This window comes from Theropithecus gelada, chromosome 20 (assembly GCF_003255815.1).
Source record: "Theropithecus gelada isolate Dixy chromosome 20, Tgel_1.0, whole genome shotgun sequence".
Lineage (NCBI taxonomy): Eukaryota > Metazoa > Chordata > Mammalia > Primates > Cercopithecidae > Theropithecus > Theropithecus gelada.
In genome coordinates, this window is record NC_037688.1 from 16,715,052 (window position 1) to 16,738,031 (window position 22,980).

Sequence of the window (22,980 nt, forward strand, 5' to 3'; positions counted from 1 at the left end):
TTGTTGCCTGGGCTAGAGTGCAGTGGTGTAATCATGGCTCATTGCAGCCTCTACCTACCGGGCTCAAGCAAACCTCCCATCTCAGCCTCCCTAGTAGCTGGGACTGCAGGTGCACGCCACCACGCCCGGCTAATTTCTGTATTTTTGTAGAGATGGGGTTTCACCATGTTGCCCAGGGTGGTCTGGAACTCCTGGCCTCAAATGATCCACCTGCCTTGGCCTCCCAAAGTGTTGGGATTACAGGGGTGAGCCACCACACCAGGCAGGCTTATTTTTAATAATTACATAACACTCCTTTTTGGGTCAATTTTAAAAATTATTTTTAATTTTTTTTTTGTCTTTTAAATTCTTCATTTGTGACAACTTAGTTTTTTGAACATATAAACATTGGGGAAAAGGCTGGGCATCGTGGCTCATGCCTGTAATCTCAGCACTTTGGGAGGCTGAGGCGGGCAGATCATGAGGTCAGGAGATCGAGACCATCCTGGCTAACATGGTGAAACCCCATCTCTGTGTGCCTGTAGTCCCAACTCCTCTGGAAGCTGAGGCAGGAGAATTGCTTGAACCCAGGAGGCAGAGGTTGCAGTGAGCAGAGATAGTGCCACTGTACTCTAGCCCGGGCAACAGAGCGAGACTCCATCTCAAAAAAAAAAATTGGGGAACAACACACACTGGGGCCTGTCAGGGGGTATGGTAGTGGGAGGCAGAGTATTAGGAAAAGTTGCTAATGCATGCTGGGCTTAATACCTAGGTGATGGGCTGATAGGTGCAGCAAACCACTGTTGCATACTATTACCTATGTAACAAACCTGCACATCCTGCATGCACATGTACCCCAGAACTAAAAATAAAAATTAAAATAAAAAAGAATTAAAAAAAACTGTATATATTAGCACACTTCCAGTCACCCCAGCAACAGCCACCTTCTCCCCACTCCCCACCGCCTCTGTCTTTCCAACGAAAACTAGGCCCCTACTCGCCCACTGCCTGGGATCTGCAAGCTGCGTGCCCACAAGTTTCAGCGCCTATTTGGACTTTCACAGTCAGAGATGGCAGTGGTGAAGGCATTAACATAGAAAGCTACCAGGCCTTGGTATTCTTATCTGGCGTATGCAAGATACTGGCAACATTATCATCAAACAATGGCTTGATGGCAAAGCCATCAGAATGCCTACAGGAAGGCCGTGGAATCCTGTTTCAGTCTTCTGTGGTGTTTCCCTTTTTTTTTTTCAGATGGAGTCTCGCTCTTGTTGCCCAGGCTGGAGTACAGTGGCACAACCTTGGCTCACTGTAACCTCCACCTCCCTGTTTCAAGCGATTCTCCTGCTTCAGCCTCCTGAGTAGCTGGGATTACAGGTGCCTGCCACCACACCCGGCTGATTTTTTGTATTTTTAGTAGAGACAGGGTATCACCATGTTGGCCAGGCTGGTCTTGAACTCCTGACGTGATCCGCCCGCCTTGGCCTCCCAAAGTGCTGGGATTACAGGCATGAGCCACCACTCCCAGCTGGCACTTCCTTTCTGCACTTCTTTTCCAAAGCTCTAAAGACAACCAGGCTGGATATCCTCAGTCCTTCTATGACCATCATGTGACCTGGCCGGACTCCACCTGCAGTTCTTCACATTTCAGAGGGTCTGGGCAGCATCCACATGACAGCAGTGGGATCCAGGCATCCACGAGAGAAGACCACGCTTTGTTTAAAGAGGAGGGGTAGATGCAGAGGTAGAATGTGACTTGAGCAATATGGAAATCACTGAGGATCTCCGCCAGTACTTTGAAAACCAAGAGGCACAGAGAACGAGGGCGGCGGCAGCAGCTGGATGCAGAGTGCCTGGACAGCTACGTGAACACCGACCACGACCTGTGCTACAACACCCATGGGTTGGTGGAGCCCCCAACTGAGCGGCCCGGCGAGCAGTGCCAGGCTGAGATGAGGCGCTTGTACGGGAACAGCGCTGCCAAGCTCCAGGCCATGGAGGCTTCAGTGCAGCTGAGCTTTGACAAGCACTGTGACCCAAAGCAGCCCAAGTTCTGGCCGGTCTTCCCCCTGAAGTTCTGAGCTAGGGGCACAGGACCCCAGCCTCTCCCTCTTCCTTTTGGGGGCACTCTCTTCGTCTCTCCTTCTGTACATTTCTCAGGGAAAGGGGGCTTTGTACTGAGGTACAGGCAGGTTCACCACAGTCCCAGTGGGCCTGTCACAGGGTGGACGTACTATGCCAGCCACTTGGGGGTTGGCAGGACATGTTCTGTTGCCAATATGATATATTTTCTCCTGACATAAAATGATAATTTTGTATATATTACAGTAGTTTTTGCTGTTGTCAATCAAATCATTAACTACCTAGAAACAAACAAAAAAAAGTATATATTGAAGATACACAACATGATGTTTTGATAGACATTGTGAGATGATCATCACATTCCAGTAATTAACATATCAATCACTTCTACAAAGTCACCATTTCCGTACCCTTTGACCAACATCACCCCATTCCTCCATCCTCCCAGCCTCTGGCAATCACCATCCTACTCTGTGATTCTATGAGTCTGGCTATTTTAGATTCTGTGTAGAAGTGGGATCATGCAGTATTTCTATTTCTGATAATATTCCTTTTTAAATGGCAGGACTTGGTGACTAGATCAGTGTGGGTGGGTAAGGGAGAAGAAAAGTGATTTATTTAGTATGTTTTCAGATTTATGGCTATGTGTATGGTGATTCAATAAAGAATTTAGAACTTGGGAGATGCACAGGTTTGTAGAGGGCAGAACATGGTTTAGACATGCTGAGTTTTTGGGTCATTTAAATGGGAATGCCCTCAAGTAGCTGAAGGTATGAATCTGAGGACCGAAGAAAGTTTGTGTAAAGTAGTTCTTATTTTGGCCAGGCACGGTGGCTCACGCCTGTAATCCCAGCACTTTGGGAGGCTGAGGTGGGCAGATCACGAGGTCAGGAGATTGAGACCATCGTGGCTAACACGGTGAAATCCCGTCTCTACTAAAAACACAAAAAATTAGCCGGGCGTGGTGGCGGGCGCCTGTAGTCTCAGCTTCTCAGGAGGCTGAGGCAGGAGAATGGCGTGAGCTCGGGAGGTGGAGCTTGCAGTGAGCCGAGATTGCACCACTGCACTCCAGCCTGGGCAACAGAGCGAGACTCTGTCTCAGAAAGAAAAAAAAAAAAGTTCTTATTTTACACTTGGTGAACTTAAGACTCAGAAGATAAGACACTTTCCCATGGTTCAAAGACTTTATATGTCTGGCTAATGCTGCGTTCCTCATGCATGATACCTACTGTCATGGGTCAAGAAACTAATAAATTTAGTTTCTTGTGAGGTAAAACAGCCTTTTTTGATCATACTCAATGTTCAGCTCACTTCTCATTCTGGTCACTGTCACCTCACACTATTTATTATTTATTCATTTTTTTAGAGACAGGATCTTGCTCTGTTGCTTAGGCTGGAGTGGCAGTGGCACGATCATAGCTGACTACAACATTGACCTCCTCGGCTCAAGTGATCTGCCTCAGCCTCCTGAGTAGCTAGGACTACAGGCACACACTACCATCTTTTACTTTTACTTCTTTTGTCTCTCAGTGTTTCATTTTGGATAGTTGTTATTGCTGCCTTTTTAATTCACTGATCTTTTCTTTGCAATGTCTAATCTGCCATTACTCCCATCCAATATATTTTCCATGTGATAACATTGCATTTTCGCATCTCTAGAAGTTAGATTTGAGTCTTTTTATATATTTTATTCTTGTACTTCAAATTTTAAACACGTGAAATGAAGGTATAATAATCATTTTAATGTTTTTGCCTGTAAAATTCAAATATCTGTCTCAATTCTGGGTCAGTTTTGATTACTTTTTCTCATTATGTTTGTATTTTTAAAAAACTTCTTTGCGTTTCTGTTAGTTTCTGATTGGATGCCAGATATTGTGAATTTTACCTTATTGTGTATCTTAGTTCATTTAGGCTTCCATAACAAAATACCTTAGACTGAGTAATTTACAAACAACAGAAATTTGTTGCTCACAATTCTGGAGGCTGGGAAGTCCAAGATTAAGGTGCTAGCAGATTTAGAGTTTGGTGAGGGCTTGCTTTCTGCTTCAGAGATAGTGCCTGGTTGCTGTGTTCTCACGTGGTGAAAGGGTTAAGGGGGTCCCCTCAAGCCTCTTTTAAAGGGTACTATTCCTAAGTCACCTCCTAAAGGCCTCACTTCGTTTTTTTTTTTTTTTTGAGACGGAGTCTTGCTCCGTCACCCAGTCTGGTGTGCAGTGATGCGATCTCAGCTCACTGCAACCTCTGCCTCTTCGGTTCAAGCGATTCTCCTGCCTCAGCCTCCCTGGTAGCTGGGACTATAGGCGTGTGCCACCAGGCCTGGCTAATTTTTTTTGTATTTTCAGTAGAGACGGGGTTTCCCCATGTTAGCCAATGGTCTTGATCTCCTGACCTCATGATCCTCCCGCCTCAGCCTCCCAAAGCGCTGGGATTACAGGGTGAGCCCCAGCGCCCAGCGGCTCTCACTTCTTAATAAAATCACATGGGGGATTAAATTCCAACATATAAATTTTGGAGGAACACAAACATTCAGACCATAGCATTCTGCTTCTGGCCTGAAAATTTGTGTCCTTTCCACAAGCAAGATACATTCATTACATCCCAGTAGCCCCAAAACTCTTCACTTTTTCAGCATCAACTCCAAAGTCTAAAGGCCAGAGTTTCATGTAAATATCATCTAAGTTAAATATGGGTGGGACTCAAGGTAGGCAAATTGCTCTCCAATTGCGAAATTGTGAAATCAACCATGTTACGTGCTTTCAAAATAAAACGGCAGTGAGAGGTGACAATGTGCTAGCAGCCCTCACTCGGCGCCTCCTCGGCCTCCGCCTCCACTCTGGTGGCGTCTGAGGAGCCCTTCAGCCCGCCACTCCACTGGCCGAGGCCAGAGCCGGCTCCTTCCGCTTGCAGGAAGGTGTGGAGGGAGAAGCCGGACAGGAACCAGAGAAGCGCGGCGCTCACCGTCGCGGGATTGGCGGGCCCCGCACACCGAGCGGCGGGTGGGCGCCGCCGGCGTAGAGCAGTGAGGAGTTAGCACCCGGGCCAGCACCTGCGGAGGTTGAGCCGGCTCCCCCAGCACTGCTGGCCCGCCGGCACTGCGCTAGAGTTCTCGCGGGGCCTCAGCTGCCTCCCCGCGGGGCAGGGCTCCAGACCTGCAGCCCGCCATGCCGAACCTCCCGCCCCGCGGTGGGCTCCCGTGCCACCCGAGCCTCCCCGACGGGCGCCACTCCCTGCTCCGTGGTGCACGGTCCCTATTAGCCGTCCCCGATCAGCCGCCCAGGAGCCGGGCAGTGGGGGTGCACGGTGCAGGACTGGCAGGCAGCTCCGCCTGCACCACTGGTAAGGAAACCACTAGGTGAGGTCAGCTGGGCTCCTGATTCCGGGGGGACTTGGAGAACCTTTATGTCTAGCTAAGGGATCGTAAACGCACCAATCAGCACCCTGTGTCTAGCTCAAGGTTTGCAAATACACCAATCAGTACTCTGTATCTAACTCAAGGTTCGTAAATACACCAATCAGTGCTCTGTGACTAGCTAATCTAGTGAGGACTTGGAGAACTTTTATATCAAGCTGGAGGATTGTAAATGCACCAATCACTACTCTGTGTCTAGCTCAGGGATTGTAAATGCACCAATCAGCACCCTGTCAAAACGGTCCAATCAGCTCTCTGTAAAATGGACCAATCAGCTCTCTGTAAAATGGACCAATCAGCTCTCTATAAAATGGACCAATCAGCACTCTGTAAAAAAGACCAATCCGCAGATGTGGGTGGGGCCTGATAAGGGAATAAAAGCAGGCTGCCGGAACCAGCTAATAGTTATCTGCTAGAATTTGCTTTTGGTGTGGTGGAAGGTTTAGTGTCGGTGTTATTTGGCGTTGTTTTTACTGCAGCTGGCAGTTTGAGGCCTCGCTGTTTTTAAGAGCTGTAACGCTTATCACAAAGGTCGCAGCTTCTTTCTTGAAAACCAATGAGATAATGAATCCTCAGGAAAAAACGACCAACTGCAGATGCGCTACCTTTAAAAACTATTAACGCTTACACCGAAGGGCTGTAAGCTTCACTCCTGTCACCAAGACCAAGAACCAACCGGAAGGAAGATCCAGATACTTGTGCGTGTCTGAAAGAACAGAGTGTAGACGCACCGTTTTTAAGAACTGCAAGACTCACCGCAAGGGTCTTGCGGCTTCCTCTTTGCAGTCGGCGAGACCATAGATCGCACCAATTCCGAACACAGCAGGACAGGCGTGGAATAGACATTCCCATTTTAAAAGGGGAGAAATATGAAGAAGGGAGTAACTGGTTCCAAGTAAGTCCAAAGCCCAAAAGGGCAAATCTTAAGGCTTGAAGATAATGTTTACACTTGGGGCAAGGGTTGGGTCACGTGAGTCAGTCTCATGGGTTTGCTGGGCATAAACCTTGCTGCAGTTCTCAGGTTGGGTGGTTATGTCTGCGGGTTTCCCAGACTGGAGTTGCACATGGGTGGCTGTTAATTTCTGATTGGTCTCTCTGTGGTGGTTCCTCCCTTGTGATAGTTCAGTGTTGGGGCCCTGAGGCCATTCAGAACGTGTTTTGAAATCTAGGTTGGAGGTAGCCATACTGCCATAGCTCTTGAACTCTCTGCCACTGCAGAATTGGCACCACGTGGGTGCTGCTAAGGTTTAACACCAGCGGTGTAAAGAGGGAAAGTAATTGCAGCCTGCGTTGCACTTGAAGTCACTGGAGCCGCGTCTGGGATGACTGAAGATCTCTGCTGGAATACTGGGAACAGAAACTTGAGGTGGCACAGTGAAGTGGGTGCTGAGGTCTGACGATGCCTGAGGACCCTTATTTGACATAGTTCTGTCCCTTAGGTCTTGGCATTCTGGTCCTGTGATGGCAGTGGCAGCCCCTATAATCTCTGAAACAGTTTCGAGGTTAGTCTTCCTTTGTCTTAACAGAGAGCATCTGGCTTCTTTCTATCCATACTAATCACCTTATTAGGAAAGAAAAACATTTGAATACACTTTAGAAGAAACACTTGTGAAGGGTCAAGCTACTTAGAGGTAGCCTAAATGTGTCTCAGAACAAACCTTAGTATTTACAGTGGAACGAAGATATCCAGCACTCAATGCTATAGTCTGAACGTTTGTGTTCCTCCAAAATTCAAATACATTTGAATACACTTTTTTTTTTTTTTTTTTTGCGACAGTCTCACTGTTTGGCTCAGGCTGGAGTGCAGTGGCACGAAATCGGGTCACTGCAGTCTCCAGCTCCCAGGTTCAAGTGATTCCCTGCTTCAGCCTCCGGAGTAGCTGGGATTACAGGCTCCTGCCGCCACGCCCAACTAATTTTTGCATTTCTAAGAGACAGGATTTCACTAGGTTGGTCTCGAACTCTTGGCCTCCCAAAGTGCTGGGGTTGTAGGCGTAAGCCACCGTGCCTGGCTCTCTTATTCTCTTTACATGAGGATTTTCACTATCTGTAAGTTCTGTTTCTTTTGATTATTAGTTTAATCTTTAGTTCGTGTCTCTTTTCAGTTTATTATAAGCAGTCCAGAGAAACCTTTCTGCACTCAGCAGTGTTTAGAGATTTCCTTTGCAGTATTTTGTTGCTCAAAAGTTCGTTTTTCACAAAACATTAGGACATAAGTAAGCAAGCCAAGTTAATTGCAACTTAATAACAATCACCTTTCCTCCAGTTTCTTGTAACACGTTCCTAGTTTGCATCGAAGACCTCATGGGAAAGGCCTTTGTGTTTCTACCAACATTCTCATGACCACTTAGGTAATCTCTAAGAAGGCTGAGGCTTTCTCTACAGCTCTTTATCTGAGCCCTTACCAAATTGCTCTTTGAGACTCCTTTCATGGCAGTGTACCTCAGAACTTTCCCAGCCTCTACCCATTACTCAGTTTCAAAGCTGCTTCCACATTTTAAGATGTTTATTACAGCAGCACTCCACTTCTCAGTACCAATTTCAGTCATAGCCTGATCATATAACTATAACAAAGTACCTTAGACTGGATAATTTATAAACAACAGAAATGAACTGCTTACAGTTCTGGAGGCTGGAAAGTCCAAGATGAAGGTGCTAGCAGATTGTGTTTGGTGAGGGCTTGCTCTCCCCTTCAAAAATAGTGGCTTTCTGCCGTGTCCTCACACGGCGGAAGGGGTAAGGGGGCTCCCTTGAGCCTCTTTTACAAGGGTAATGTTCCTAAATCACCTCGTAAAGGCCTCACTTCCCCCCCCCCCCCAAAAGATGAGTCTGGCTTTGTCACCCAGGCTGGAGTGTACTGACATCGTCTCTGCACACTGCAGCCTTCGCCTCCTGGGTTCAAGCCACTCTCCTGCCCCAGCCTCCCTCGTAGCTGGGACTACAGGCGCCTGCCACCACGCCTGGCTAATTCTTGTATTTTTAGTAAAGACAGGATTTTACCGTGTTAGCCAGGATGGGCTCCATTTCTTGACCCTCGTGATCCGCACACCTCGGTCTGCCAAAGAGCTGGGATTACATGCGCGAATCGCCACGCAGGGCCAAAGGCCTCACTTCTTTAATACAGTCACACTGGGGATTAAATTCCAACATCAATTTTGAAGGAACACATTCAGACTCAGCACTGAGTGCTGGATATTTTTGTACCTCTATAAATATTTTTGAGGTTTGTTCTGGGACACATTTAAGTTACTTGGAAGTAGTTTGATCCTTTCAGGTATTTTGTTTAAGAATTATTAGATGGGACTGGAGCAGAGCTCAGTGTAGGGATAATTATTTTCCATGACTGAGGCAAAACCCTACTGTGTACTCTACCCAGTGACTTATGAGTCCTGTGGTTCTCTAATCTTGCTGGTGGGAATAGGCACTATTTCAAGCCCTGTTTGAACCTTGGGTACTTTAATCTTTTTGGATGGTTCTTTCCCTGGCCTGGGTAGTTTCCTGACACATATGCATGGATCAGTCGGTACTCATTATACACTTGGCGGGGCACCCTGTGCAGATCTCTGGAGTTCTGTCTCTGCACTTCCCTCTCCTCTCTGTTACTTTGTGCTGTGAACTCTAGCTACTTTCTTATTGGACTTGGCAGTTGGTTTGTCTTCCTAACTCAGGGAGTCTGCAAAGCTCAGCCTGGTTTCCCTTCCATGTGCAGAGATCTGAAAACTCTTAGAATACACTGGGGCAATCGTTTGGCCCACCTTATTTGTTTCCCATCTGTAGGGGGTCACAACCTTTGTTGCTTAAATGTCCAGTGAATCTTGAAAATGGTTGTTTCACATATTTGGTCTTTTTTTGTTGTTGTTTTGTTTTTTTGAGCCTGATTTTGAGTGACACAAGGTTCTGCAGCAAGCAAAATGTGGCACTGAGACTTGAACTCAGCCGGCCTTTGGACAGCCACTATTTTTTTTTAAGACAGGGTCTCACTGTTGCCCAGGCTGTACAGTGGATGATCTCTGCTCACTGTAGCCTCAAACTCCCAGGCTTAAGCAATCATGGCTCACTGCAGTCTCAAACTCCCAGGCTTAAGCAATCCTCCCCCGCCAGCCTTCCCAGTAGCTGGAACTACAGGCATGCACCACCATGCCCAGCTATATATATATTTTTGTATTTTTTGTAGAGATGGGGTTTTGCCATGTTGCACAGGCTGGTCTCAGACTCCTCTTGGGCTCAAGCAATCTGTCTCGGCCTCCCAGAGTGCTGGGAGTATAGGCATGAGCCATCACACCCGGCCTTGGTGTGTTTTTTGTGTTTTTTAGATGTTTTTGTTCTATCTTATGTGCCCGATTTAATTTCAGGTTTATTTTATGGTTTTTGAGACGGAGTCTCACACTAACTTCCAACTCCTGGGTTCAAGAATTTCTCCTGGCTTAGCCTCCTGAGTAGCTGGGATTACAGGCAAGCGCCACCACGCCTGGCTAATTTTTGTGTTTTTTTTTTTTTTTTTTTTTGAGACGGAGTCTCGCTCTGTCGCCCAGACTGGAGTGCAGTGGCCGGATCTCAGCTCACTGCAAGCTCCGCCTCCCGGGTTTACGCTATTCTCCTGCCTCAGCCTCCCGAGTAGCTGGGACTACAGGCGCCAGCCACCTCGCCCGGCTAGTTTTTTGTATTTTTTAGTAGAGACGGGGTTTCACCGTGTTAGCCAGGATGGTCTCGATCTCCTGACCTCGTGATCCGCCCGTCTCGGCCTCCCAAAGTGCTAGGATTACAGGCTTGAGCCACCGCGCCCGGCCTAATTTTTGTGTTTTTAGTAGAGACAGGGCTTTGTCATGTTGGCTAGGCTGGTCTCAAATTCCTTATCTCGGGTGATCTGCCCACCTTGGCCTCCCAAAGTGCTGGGATTACAGGCGTGAGCCACTGCACCCAGCCGCGTGCCTAGTTTTAAATAAAAAAAAGATATAATTAAAAAAGACCTAAAGTTAGCAGTCGCCTTATATTCTAGAAGTAACTGCTATTGACTTTTTAAAATGTCTTCCATAAGTCTTGTGTGCTGTGTAGTAAAAACGGTTTTTGGGGTGAGACACTTGAGACTGAATATGCCACTTATTTTCCATGTCATCTTTTATAAGTTATTAAAACTCTTCAGTTTTGAATTTCTCATGTAAAATGGAGAGGTAATATTTACCTCATGAGTTACTGCAAGGACTGAATAAAACTATTTGTAAAACGCCTAGTACAGTGTCAGGTATATCACGAATGCCTGAGAACGGGTAGTTAATGCTTACGGTTATGAGTTAGGGAAAAATAAGGCAGAGAAGCAGATTTGAGCAATCTGTGTGCCCTGGGAAAAATGACAAAAACTGTTATGGTGCTTCCTGCTATGGCAGTTTTGGGCATGAGACCCTTGATGGTTACATTTGGTGGCAATTCAGACAGTTTCATGGTTGGGTTGTGTGAAAAATGCAGCTGGCGTGGAGGAACACAGGAGTCCATATTGAAGACGTGGACAAATGGGTATCAATGTATCACAATCACCATCATAGAGAAGGAAAATCTCAGTGACAGAGCTGGGGGAACGACGGGAGGGGTTCACCCATGCAGCCCTAAAAAGAAAACCCATTTGGTTTCACATACAGATAAAAAATAAACTCATTCAATGAGTCCGAGCGTCAGTGGACTAGTTCTTTAGTTCTAGAATTGCTTGTTCTTTGGGCAGAGAGGAAAGTGGAATGGTTGATTTCAGCATGAAAGGGCTTAGCTAAAGGCAAATTGAGGTTGTTTTTAATCTCTAAGAGCTCTATGCATAATACGATCTAGCTTTTTTATTCTCCCTTGATGGGTTTTAAAAATATCATCAAATTACATCATTTGCTGTTGCTACTGGTTGAAGCTTTTAACTCCCTATCTTGTTTGGACCAGGCATGGTGTGGAAGGTGACTCAAGGTCAGTAATTTGGTCTCTGCTCCTAAGTTACTGCTCTGTTTCTTTCTGTCTTTCTTCCATAGATAAAAGGGGTCCATGAGCACTGTCGTCTGTTGAGTGACTTTCATTTGTAACTTTAAAAGAGGTTGTCTGAAGGCTTACAAAATTTCCCAAGGTGGGAGTTTTAATATTCAGAGATGCAGCCTGCTTTTTTTGGAAGCTGAATTCTTTTGTTGCTGAAAAAAATCAGAAAAGCTCTGGAGTTTGGGGGAAAAGATTCTTGTTTTTAAAATTGTTTCTGAAATCACTGTGTTATTGTTAGAAAAATGTTCACTTTGTGGATAATGGGGACATAATTCCTATCCCCATGCCGGCCCTGCCCCAGGAGCTCAGTGCTGCCTGCTGCCTGCTGCATGCATTATGGGCTCTCTTTGTGTTGCCTTTTGAGCTGGGGTCAGGCATTCCAAAATCTTTCAGTTCAACACAGTCGTTTTGTGGTTTATATTACAAAAAATACTGGGGTGTCACTCAAATCTTCTCTGTCCTAAAGGGCAGAAATTAGACACATGGGGACCCCAAGTCTTTAATACTGGCCAAGGTATGCCACCAGGACCAAGATTATGAATTATGGAAAGAGCACCACTGAAGCAAAATAGTGCTTAAACTTCAAAATTGTCTTCCATATCTCCTATGCATTGCATAGTGCAAGGTTAAGTTTGGCACTACTGGCATTTTGTTCTGGGTAATTCCTTGTGATGGGGGTGCTGTCCTTTGTTGGATGTTTAGCAGCATCCCTGGCTTTCACTTACTGGATGTCAGTAGCACTCCTTCCTACTTCCAATTCTGACAACCAAAAATGTCTTCAGACACTGCCAAATATTCCCAGGTAGGAAGAGGGGCAAGAATCACCCCTGATTGAGAACTGTTGGCACAGTAGTTAGAAGCCTGGGCTTGGAATCAGGCAGACCTGGGTAAAATGTGACTATTAGTTGGATGGCTTTGCGGTAGTTAATTGACCTTTTAGGTCTCAGTAGCTTCATAGGGATGTAAAATAGGGATGTGATTATCTACTTCTTACCTTGCTCTAAGGTCTAAGAAACAATGCCCGTAATAGCACAATGCCTGCGAAGTCTCTTCCTTTGCTGCCTTGCCTTCCCCCCTGGATTCCTCGTGTCTTACCTCCCCATCAACTTCTGCTGGCCCTGGTCTTGGGTGGCTTATAATATTCTAATTTTCTTTCTGTTTTTATAGTTTTGATTTTTATTCTTAATTTTACTTTTTATATTACATAGAACACTAAAAGTTTAAAAGAAAAAAAGCATAAAATAGCATTTCTTTGCTTTTTAAAATTTTAGTTTCGGGGGTACGTGTGCATGTTTGTTACATAGGTACATTGCATACTGGTGGGGACCGGGCTTCTAGTGTACCCATTACGCAAGTGGTGAACATTGCACCCGATAGGTTATTTTTCAACCCTCACCTATTTCCCCCTCCCATCTCTTGGAACCCCCATTGTCTATTTTCATATGTCCATGTGTATCCATTAGCTTCCTCTCATCAGTGAGAACATGTATTTGGTTCCCTGTTTCTGAGTTTATTTAGGATAATGGTCTCTGCCTCCATCTGTGTTGCTGCAAAGAATATGATTTCATTCCTTTTTGTAGCTGCAAGAATTCTGACTTTCTTACTGAGATCTGATGTCTTTCATGGCTTGGTTCCTGACCTGTGACCCAATGGTGACTCCTTTGTTCTACCTTAGTAGGCTTTGGTGCTGGGAAGGTCTGCATAACATTTATGGGGTCCATGCTTTGCTATCTGAACTACCATCTCAATCTTTTTCAGTTCACTGAATTCAAAGGATCAGGCACACATACGGTAAACATCCGGAAGAATTTCAGGTCACCCAGAGAAAGAAGTTTGGAACATCATGGTGAGAACCTGCTGGAGGGCACTATTGAGAAGATAAGATTGACTTTTCTTGGGAATGGATTTACACAGGAGCACATGGCTGCTGCTTAAAGTTTAGATACAGTCCAGTTTTGGAAGAACAAGAATTAAAGTTCTCTTAATGTCGCTAAGAGGAAACGTATCTAGAGTGAATTCTTAAAAGTGGTGATGTGATTTACCACAATAAATTAATATTAGAACCCGGTATACACAAAGAGCAGTGAAATCAGAATTGAAAGATAAATTTGAGGTCACCAGGCTCTATCTCCTCGAAAACATAGTTATTCAACTTCTTTACAGCATTCCTGTTTTCTCTCTCCTTGAATACCTGGGAAGATGGTGCTATCACTATGTTCTTGGACAGTTTACTCCATATTGAATACTTGCGAGAAAACAATGTAAGTGCAATATGAGACCAAAATCTACTTCCTAGAAACCACTACACATTGATCCTTGCTATGGTTTCTGTGACTACGTGAATTAAGACTAAGTAAGACTCAAGAGACTACCATCTATGGGATATTTCTTTTCAAAGTTACATTTTTTTTTTTCTTTTTTTTTTTTTTTTTCAAAGTTACATTTTTTTTCAGTTCTCTTCTGTAATAGCATCCTAAGGATATATATATTTCACCTGCCCAGATGTGGATATCATGTTCCAGATGTCAATAGTGCAGACCTCATTTATTAATCTGGTCTGTTACCCAATTTATTGTTCGAGCAGACATAGTACAGGGTTGGGGCTTAAAATGACCTGTAGCCAAGTAAAACTCTTGGGTTCTAATTGCAGTTAATCTGAGTTGATCTTTTGCAAGTGAAAATAAAGACATGTTTTGGTGGTGCAACCATTTTTATTTAGATGTTCTTTAGAGACAGGGTCTCATTCTGTTGCGCAAGCTGGAGTGCAGTGGCTCAATCTTGTCTCACTGCAAGCTCTGCCTCCTGCCCAGGCTGGTCTCAAACTCCTAAGCTCGAGTGATCCACCTGCCTCAGTCTCCCAGATTGCTGGGATTTACAGGGGAGTCTATTATTAGCTTTAATGATTTGTCACTACATGTCAATAGCATTTTCCTTTTTAAAATAAGTTAACGTTTACATATAGTTAAAATTTACCCTTTATAGTGTGTGTTTTTGTGAATGTTGACAAATATATAGTTATGTAGCTACTATTGTAATTAAGATATAAAACAGTTCTATCACCCCCTAAAATTCTCCCGTACCCCCTTTTAGTCAACCCCTCCCTCTAACCTGGACTCTTGACAAGCACTAACATGTTTTCTGTTATGATGTTATGTTGCCTTTCTGAGAATATTAAATAAATGGAATCATACAGTGTTAAGATTTTAGGTTTGGCTTATTTCTTTTATTGTAATGCAGGGGTCCCCAACCTTGGGCCACAGACTGGTACCACAGACCGGTACCAGTCTGTGACCTGTTAGGAAGCAGGCCACACAGCAGGGGGTGAGAGAGTGAAGCTTCATCTCTATTTACATCCACTTCCTATAGCTGGCGTTACTGCCTGAGCTCTGTCTTCTGTCAGATCAGCTGTGCCATTAGATTCTCATAGGAGCATGCAGTTCCTATTGTAAATTGCACATGCAAGGGGTCTAGGTTGCATGCTTTTTATGAGAATCTAAATGCTTGATGATCTGTCACTGTCTCCCATCACCGCCAGATGGGACTGTCTGATTGCAAGAAAGCAAGCTCAGAGCTCCTGCTAATTCTACATTATAGTGACGTGTATAATTATTTCATATATTTACAATGTAATAACAGAAATAAAGTGCAATAAATGTAACGCACTTGAATCATCCCGAAACCATCCCCCTGCTCCTGACCCCTAGCCTCTCATCTGTGGAACCATTGTCTTCCACGAAACTAGTCCCTGGTGCCAAAAAGAGTGGGGATCAGTGGCATAATGCAGTTGAGATTTGTTTATTTTTAATTTCTTCTAGACAGAGTCTCACTCTGTTGCCCAGGCTGGAGTGCAGTGGTGTGATCTTGGCTCACTGCAACCTCTGCCTCCTGGGTTCAAGTGATTCTCCTGCCTCAGCCTCCTGAGTAGCTGGGACTACAGGTGCCTGCTACCACACCTGGCTAATTTTTGTATTTTTAGTAGAGATGGGGTTTCACCTTGTTGGCAAGGCTGGTCTCAAACTCCTGACCTCAAGTGATCCACCCGCCTCGGCCTCCCAAGTGCTGGGATTACAGGTGTGAGCCACTGTGTCCAGCCTCACTTATATTATTGTATATATGAGTTCTTTTTAAAATTGCTGGGCAGTGTATCATTGTAGGGCTATACCACAGTTTGTTTATGCATTTTCCAGTTGAAGAATATTTGAGTTGCTTCCAGTTTTTGGCAAAGATGATGGAAACTGCTGTAAATATTTGCATATACAGGGTTTTGTATGAACATAGGTTTTCATTTCACTTGGGTAAAAACGTGTACGTGGGATTGTGATGTTGTCTGAAAGCATATGTTTGACTTTATAAGAAACGGCTTTACTATTTTTCCAAGTGTCAGTATCATTTTGCATTCCCACCAGCAATGTAGGAGAATTCTGGTTGCTGTGCATTCTCACCGACTCTTGGTATTGTTGGTTTTTCTTTTTTAGTCATTCCAATAGGTGTATAGTATCACGTGGTTTTGATTTGCATTTACTTAATGATCAATAATGCTGAGAATCTTTACATGTGATTTTCGTTCAGTCTGCATGTCTTCTTTGGTGAAGTGTCTGCTCAGGTGTTTTGTCCACTTTTATTTTGTTGTTTCATCGTTTCAGGCTGCTATAACATAATACCATAGCCTGGGCAGCTCATAAACAGTGGCAGATTCAGTGTCTGCTGAGGGCTAATTTCAGGCTCATAGATGGCACCTTCTAGCTGTGTCCTCATATAGTGGAAGGGGCAGGGCAGCTCTCTGGAGTCCTTTATAAGGGCACTAATACCATTTGTGAGGGCTCTGCCACTGTGCCTTCTGACCTCATCACCTTCTCAAAGGTCCTACCTCTTAATACCATCCTCTTGGGGATTAGGATTTCAACAAAGGAATTTTCTGGGGAGGGGACATGCATTTTCAGGCATAGCATGCAGTTTTTCTGATTTTATTTTGATAGTTCTTTATGCATTTCAAATACAATTTTTCTGTCAGGTATCTGATTTGCAAGTATTTTCCTTTATACAATGTTGAATTGTAGTGATAAGAGTGTGATTCTTGGCCTGGCACGGTGGCTCACGCCTGTAATCTCAGCACTTTGGGAGGCCACGGTGGGCAGATCACCTGAGGTTAGGAGTTCAAGACCAGTCTGGCCAACATGGTGAAACCCTGTCTCTACTAAAACAAAAATTAGCTGGGAATGGTGGCCCATGCCTGTGATCCCAGCTACTCGGGAGGCTGAGGCAGGAGAATTGCTTGAACCCAGGAGGTGGAGGTTGCAGTGAGCCAAAATTGCGCCTCTGCACTACAACCTGGGTGGCAGAATGAGACTCCGTCTCGAAAGTGTGTAATTTTTGCCTTGCTTCCACTCTGGAAGGCATTTCTCCTTTCAACATTAGACATTACCTGTTACCAGGTGAAAGAAGTTCTCTTCTATTCCCGGTTTCCTGATAACTTACATCATGAGCGGTTTTGAATTTTGCCAGAGGCTTTTTCTGCATCTATCAAGATAATCATATGGTTCTTCTTTAGTCTGTTGATACGGTGAATTACACTGATTTTCCTTTTTTTTTTTTTTTTTTTTTGAGATAGAGTTTCGCTCTTGCCCAGGCTGGAGTGCAGTGGCGCGATTTCGGCTCACTGCTACCTCTGCCTCCGAGGTTCAAGGGATTCTCCTGCCTTGGGATTACAAGTATGGGCCACTATGCCCAGCTAATTTTTTTTTTTTTTTTTTTTTTTTTTTAGTAGAGACGGGGTTTCTCCATGTTAGGCTAGTCTTGAACTCCCAACCTCAAGTGATCTGCCCGCCTCGGCCTCCCAAAGTGCTGGGATTACAGGCGTGAGCTACCATGCCCGGCCTACACTGATTTTCAAATGTTAAATCACTTCTGTGTTCAAGAGATAAATTCCTGTTGGTCATAGTCGATTGTACTTTCAACTTATTGTTGATTTTATTCACCAATTCTTTGATGAAAATTTTTGTGTATTCATAGGGTGTATTGTTCAGTAGTTTTCTTGGATGTCTTTGTCTAGAGTATCAGGGTAATGCTGGACTCATTGAGTTGAGAAGTGTTCTCACCTCTTCAATTTTCTGGAAAAGTTTGTGTAAAGTGATATTATTTCTTCCTTAAATGCTTGGCAGAATTCACCAGTGAAGCCATCTGAGCCTGGAGTTTTCCTTGTGGGAAGGGTTTTAACTGCCAAGTAATTTCTTTAATAGACACAGGGCTATTCAGGTTATGTATGTTTCCTACAGTGAGCTTTCTTAGTTTGTCTTTCAAGGAATTTGTCCATTTCCTCTAACTTGTCACTTTATTGGCATAAAGCTGTTTGTTTATTTGAGGCAGGGTCTCGCTCTTGTCACCCAGGCTGGAGTGCAGAGGTGCAGTCTTGACTCACTATATCCTCAGCCTTCTGGGGTCAAGTGATCCTCCCACCTCAGCCTCCTGAGGGACTACAGGCCTGAGCCAGCATGTCCAGCTAATTTTTGTATTTTTTGTAGAGATAGGATTTTGCCACGTTACTCAGGATGATCTCAAACTCTCCTATCTCAAGTGATCTGCTTGCCTTGGCCTCCCAAAATTCTGAGATTACAGGTGTGAGCCATTGCACTCAGCCTACATTATTTATCTCTGTATCTATTTATAATCTATCTATCAACTATCTATCCATCGATCTATCTAATCTGAGACAGTGTCTCGCTCTGTCATCCAGGCTAGAGTGCAGAAGCGCAGTCACAGCTCACTGCAGCCTCAATGTCTTGGGCTCAAGTGATCCTCCCATTTCAGTCTCCTGAGTATCTGGGACTACAGGTGCACATCACCCCACCCAGATGATTTCTGCATTATGTGTAGAGACAGGGTTTCACCATTTTGCCAGCTTTGGTCTTGAATCCTGGGCTCAAGTGATCCTCCTGCCTCAGACTTCCAAAATGCTAGGCTTACAGGTGTGAGCCACCATGCCTGGCCAAGTTCATAATATGCCCTTGTTTTCCTTTTAGTATCTACAGAATTTATTGTGTTTTCACTTCTCTCATCTGGTATTGGTAATATTTTTTCTGACCAATTTGGCAGGTGGTTTGTCAATTTTACTGATCTTTAAGAACAAACTTTTAATGTATTTCTCTATTAAATTTTTTTAAATTGAGTTTTGACCTATTTTTTTGGGATTTAATTTTCTTTTTTAGTTTCTTAAGGTAGAAGGGGAGGTTATTGATCTGAGATTTTTTTTTTTTGTAATGTAGATGTTCAGTGCTGCAGATTTTCCTCTGAATACTTTTTTAGCTGCATCCCGTAAATCTTGGTATTGTGTTTTCATTTTAATTCAGCTCAAAATACATTCCAATTTCCCTTGTGATTTTTCCTTTGTCCCATGAGTTATTTAGAAGTGCATTATTTTCCAAACATTGGGAGGTTTCCCAAAATATCTTTCTGGTGTTTACTTATATTTCAATTACATTATATTTAGAGAAAATACCTTAATTTCAATTCTTTAAAATTTGTTAACTTATTTTTTGGCCTGGGATATGATCTCTCTTGGATAATTTGTACATAAAGAGATTGTGTATTTTACTGTTGTGGGTGAAGTATTCTATGTGTCTGTGTAATCACTGGTTGATAGTGTCCTGCAAACCTTCTCGATCTTTATAAATTTTCTGTTGACTTGTTCTATCAGTTACTAAGAGACAAGTGTTGAAGTTCACAACTATAAACTGTAGCATTTTCTTTTTTCCTTCTAGTGCTGTCAGTTTTTGCTTCATGCGTTTTGAAGCTCTGTTAACTACATGCACATTTAGCACTGTGATGTCTTTTTGAAGAATTTATCCCCTTGTTGTTATTGGTACCCTCTTTATCTCCAGAAACATTCCTTATTCTGAAGTCTGTTTTGTATATTTATAAAAGAACTCAAGCTCTTTTTTGATGATTGTTTTCATGGTTCATCTTTATCCTTTTAAATTTAATCTATGGTTTTATATGTGAAGTCGGTTTCACATATCACTGGGTCCTGCTTTTTAATCCCATATTACAATCTGTTTTATAATTGGTATTTAGATTGGTTGCTTTAATGTAATTATTGATATGGTTAGATTAAAATCTCCCCTGTTGCTAGTGTTCTTTTTTTTTTTTTCTGGCCTCTTTTGAACTGAATATTTTTGTTTCTAATTTTCTATATTATTAGCATATTATACATTTTTGAACTCATTTTTAAGTGATTGCCCTAGGGTCAACAGTATACATCTATTATGAACCCAGATATTTGTGTCCCTACAAATTTCATATGTTGAAACCCTAACCCTCAACATGATTGTATTCAGAGATAGGGCCTTTGGGAGGTAGTGTTAGAGGAGATCATGAGGGTGAGGCCCTGGTCTGATAGAATTAGTGTCCTTATAAGAAGGGACACCAGAGAGCTTGTTCTTTGTCTCCCAACCATGCGAAGACATAGCAAGAAGGTGGCTGTCTCTCTGAGTCAGGAGAAGAGCCCTCCCTAGAAACTGAATCAGCTGGCACAGTGAACTTGGGCTTCCCTATCTCTAGAACTGTGGGAAATACATTTCTGTTCTTTAGGCCACCAGTCTATGGTATTCTGTTATGGCAGCCTGAACAGACTGATACATTTTAAATTAATCAGAATCCACTTTCAAATAATACGATACTGCTTTATGTATAGCATAAAGATCTTACAGCACTATACTCCTAATACTTTCTTCCAAGTACTTTGGGAGGCTGAAGTACTAGATTCTCAATACTTTGTTACTTTGACGTATGCTGTTTTACATTGTTGTTATTTTTGCTTTGGGCAGTTTTCATTTAGACATAGAAGTAAAGAAACTAATTTTACATTTTTATTCATTCAATTTCAGAGACTCTCTATTTCTTTGTGTAGATCCAAGTTTCTTTCTGATACCATATTCCTTCTGCCTGAACAATTTCCTTTAAAATTTTTATATTGGTAATTCTTTTTTTTTTGTTTGAGAAAACCTTTTTCTCCTTTAATTTTTGAAGATTTTTTCACTGGGTATGGAATTCTGGGGTGACCACTCCTCCCATTTAGCCCTTTAAAAAGTGTTATTCCATTATCTTCAGGCTTGCATAGTTTCTGACAAGTTTGCTGTAATTCTCATTTTTGTTTCTCTTCATGCAATGTGTCTTTTTTACCCCCTCTGGCTGCTTTCTAATATTTTCTCTTTCTTTCCTTTTTAGCAGTTTGATTAGGATGTGCATAGGTATGTGTGTTTGTCATTAATTTTGAAATATTTTTCATCACTCTTGCTTTGAATTAAAATTCAACTTTTCCTGGAAAAGAAATGGGATTCTTTTTCTGGGATTCCAATTACATGAATAATCAACTATTTGATATTGTCCTACAGCTCTTGGATGCTACATTCTATCTTTTTCTCTCATTTTCCTCTTCAAGTTTCCGTTTGGGTAATTTCTATTGATGTATAGTTAACTTCTGATTTTTTTAAGCTGTGTCAAGTCTGTTGATTAGCCTGTTGAAGGCATTCTTCACCCCCGTTGCTGTGTTTTTTCTTTCCAGCATTTTACTTTTTTTTTTTTTTTTGAGCTAAGGTCTCTACTGGCCAGGCTGGAGTGCAGTGGCATGATCTCGGTTCACTCAAGTCTCAACCTCCTAGGCTCAAGCAATCCTGCTTCAGCCCCCTGAGTAGCTGGAATCACAGGTGCACACCACTATGCCTGGCTAATTTTTAAAATTTTTTTTTTTTTTTGCAGAGATGGGGTCTTGCTATGTTGCCCAGGCTGGTCTCAAACATTTGGGCTTAAGTGATCTTCCCACTTTGGCCTCCTGAAGTACTGGGATTACAGGCATGAGCCACTGCAGCTGGCCTTAATTATTTCTAGTAATTTCCATCTGTCTGCTGAAATAATTCATCTGATTTTGCATGCTGTCCATCTTTCTGCTATAGCCATTAACACAATTATTTAAAATTCCCCATCAGTTCCAACATCTATGTCATATATGCATCTGAATCTGTTGATTACCTTGTCTCTTGACAGTATATTTTTTGCTTGTTTTTTTCGTATGCCTAGTAGTTTTGGTTGAAAGCCAGATAGCATTAGTATTGTAGAGACTGAAGCAAATACATTTTATCATGGAAACGTGTGTGCCTTTCCTTCTGCAAGGCCTTTAGTATATAGTGGTTGAGTCAACCTTGCCATGAGTTGAGTTGGGTTTGGAATTTCTTTCTGTGGTTACCATCTGTCTTAATTTACTAGATTGCTGTAACAAAGTAACACAAATGGAGTGGCTTAAACCAGGCTTCCCCAACCCCTAGGCCTCAGGCCAGTACTGGCCTGTGGTCTGTTAGGAACTGGGCCCGCAGCAGGAAGTGAGCAGTGGGTGAGTGAGCATTAGCACTTGAGCTCCGCCTCCTGTCAGATCAGTGGTGGCCTTAGATTCTCACAGGAGCGTGAACCCTATTGTGAACTGCGCATGTGAGGGATCTAGGTTGTGCATGTCTTATGAAAATCTAACTAATGCCTGATGATGTGAGGTGGAACAGTTTCATCCCAAAACCATCCCTTCCCCATCCATGGAAATACTATCTTCCATGAAACTGGTCCTTGTTGTCAAGAAGGCTGGGGACTGCTGGCTTAAACAACAGAAATTTATTGTTTCACAATTCTGGAGGATAGAAGTCTTAAGGTGTTGGCAGGGCTGGTTCCTTTTGAGGGTTGTGAAGGAAAGATTTGTTCTAGCTTCTCTGCTTGGCTTGTAGACAGCCATCTTCTTCCTGTGTCTCTTCATATCACTTTCTGTTTGTCTGTTTTTGTGTCCAGATTTCTCTTTTTTTGTAAGGACACCAGTCATATTGAATAAAGGCCCACTCTAATGACCTCTTTTTAACTTGCCTACTTCTGTAAAGATTCTATCTCCAAATAAGGTCATGGGCTGAGGTCCCTGGAGTTAGGACTCCACCATATAGCTCTTTTAGTTCTGCCTGTTGAAGATGGATGCCTTACCGAGAGGTAAGAGACTCAAATTGCCTTCCTGGCTTAAGTCCTGGAAGCCGTCTAAGAAAGATTAACCATGCCCTTTGCTCTCAAGAGAAAAAGCATAGATACATCTTTTGCTATGGTTTGTTAATTAGGATAGTTAGTAAGAATATATACTCACCTGTACCCAAAAGAGAAAGGACTGGGGAGGGAGTGTTGACTGGTTAGGTCTATTACCTTTTGAAATTAAAAAAACGTGTCTTCCTACTCAGCCCTGTCCTCAGGCTAGGCTCAGTAGGTGGTCTTCTAGCCGTCAGTCAGTCTCGTATTACCTCTTGTGCCAAATAAATACTTAAAAAATTTATGGTAAGAAACGTGAAATTTACCAACATACCCTTTTTTGGGGGAAACAATTCAGACACCCTGGATATACGATAGCCTTCAAATTCCTCTAGTTTTTCTTTACATTTAAGATGGGGCTGGTTTGCCAGAGGGTTATTTATTTATTTATTTATTTTGAGACAGAGTCTAGCTCT

The 22,980-nt window shown here is 43.2% G+C and overlaps 1 pseudogene; it reads left to right on the forward strand.

The window, feature by feature from the left end:
• The first annotated feature begins 1,019 nt into the window (after window positions 1-1,019).
• On the forward strand, window positions 1,020-2,060 carry LOC112614814 (annotated as a pseudogene).
• Window positions 2,061-22,980: the final 20,920 nt, after the last annotated feature.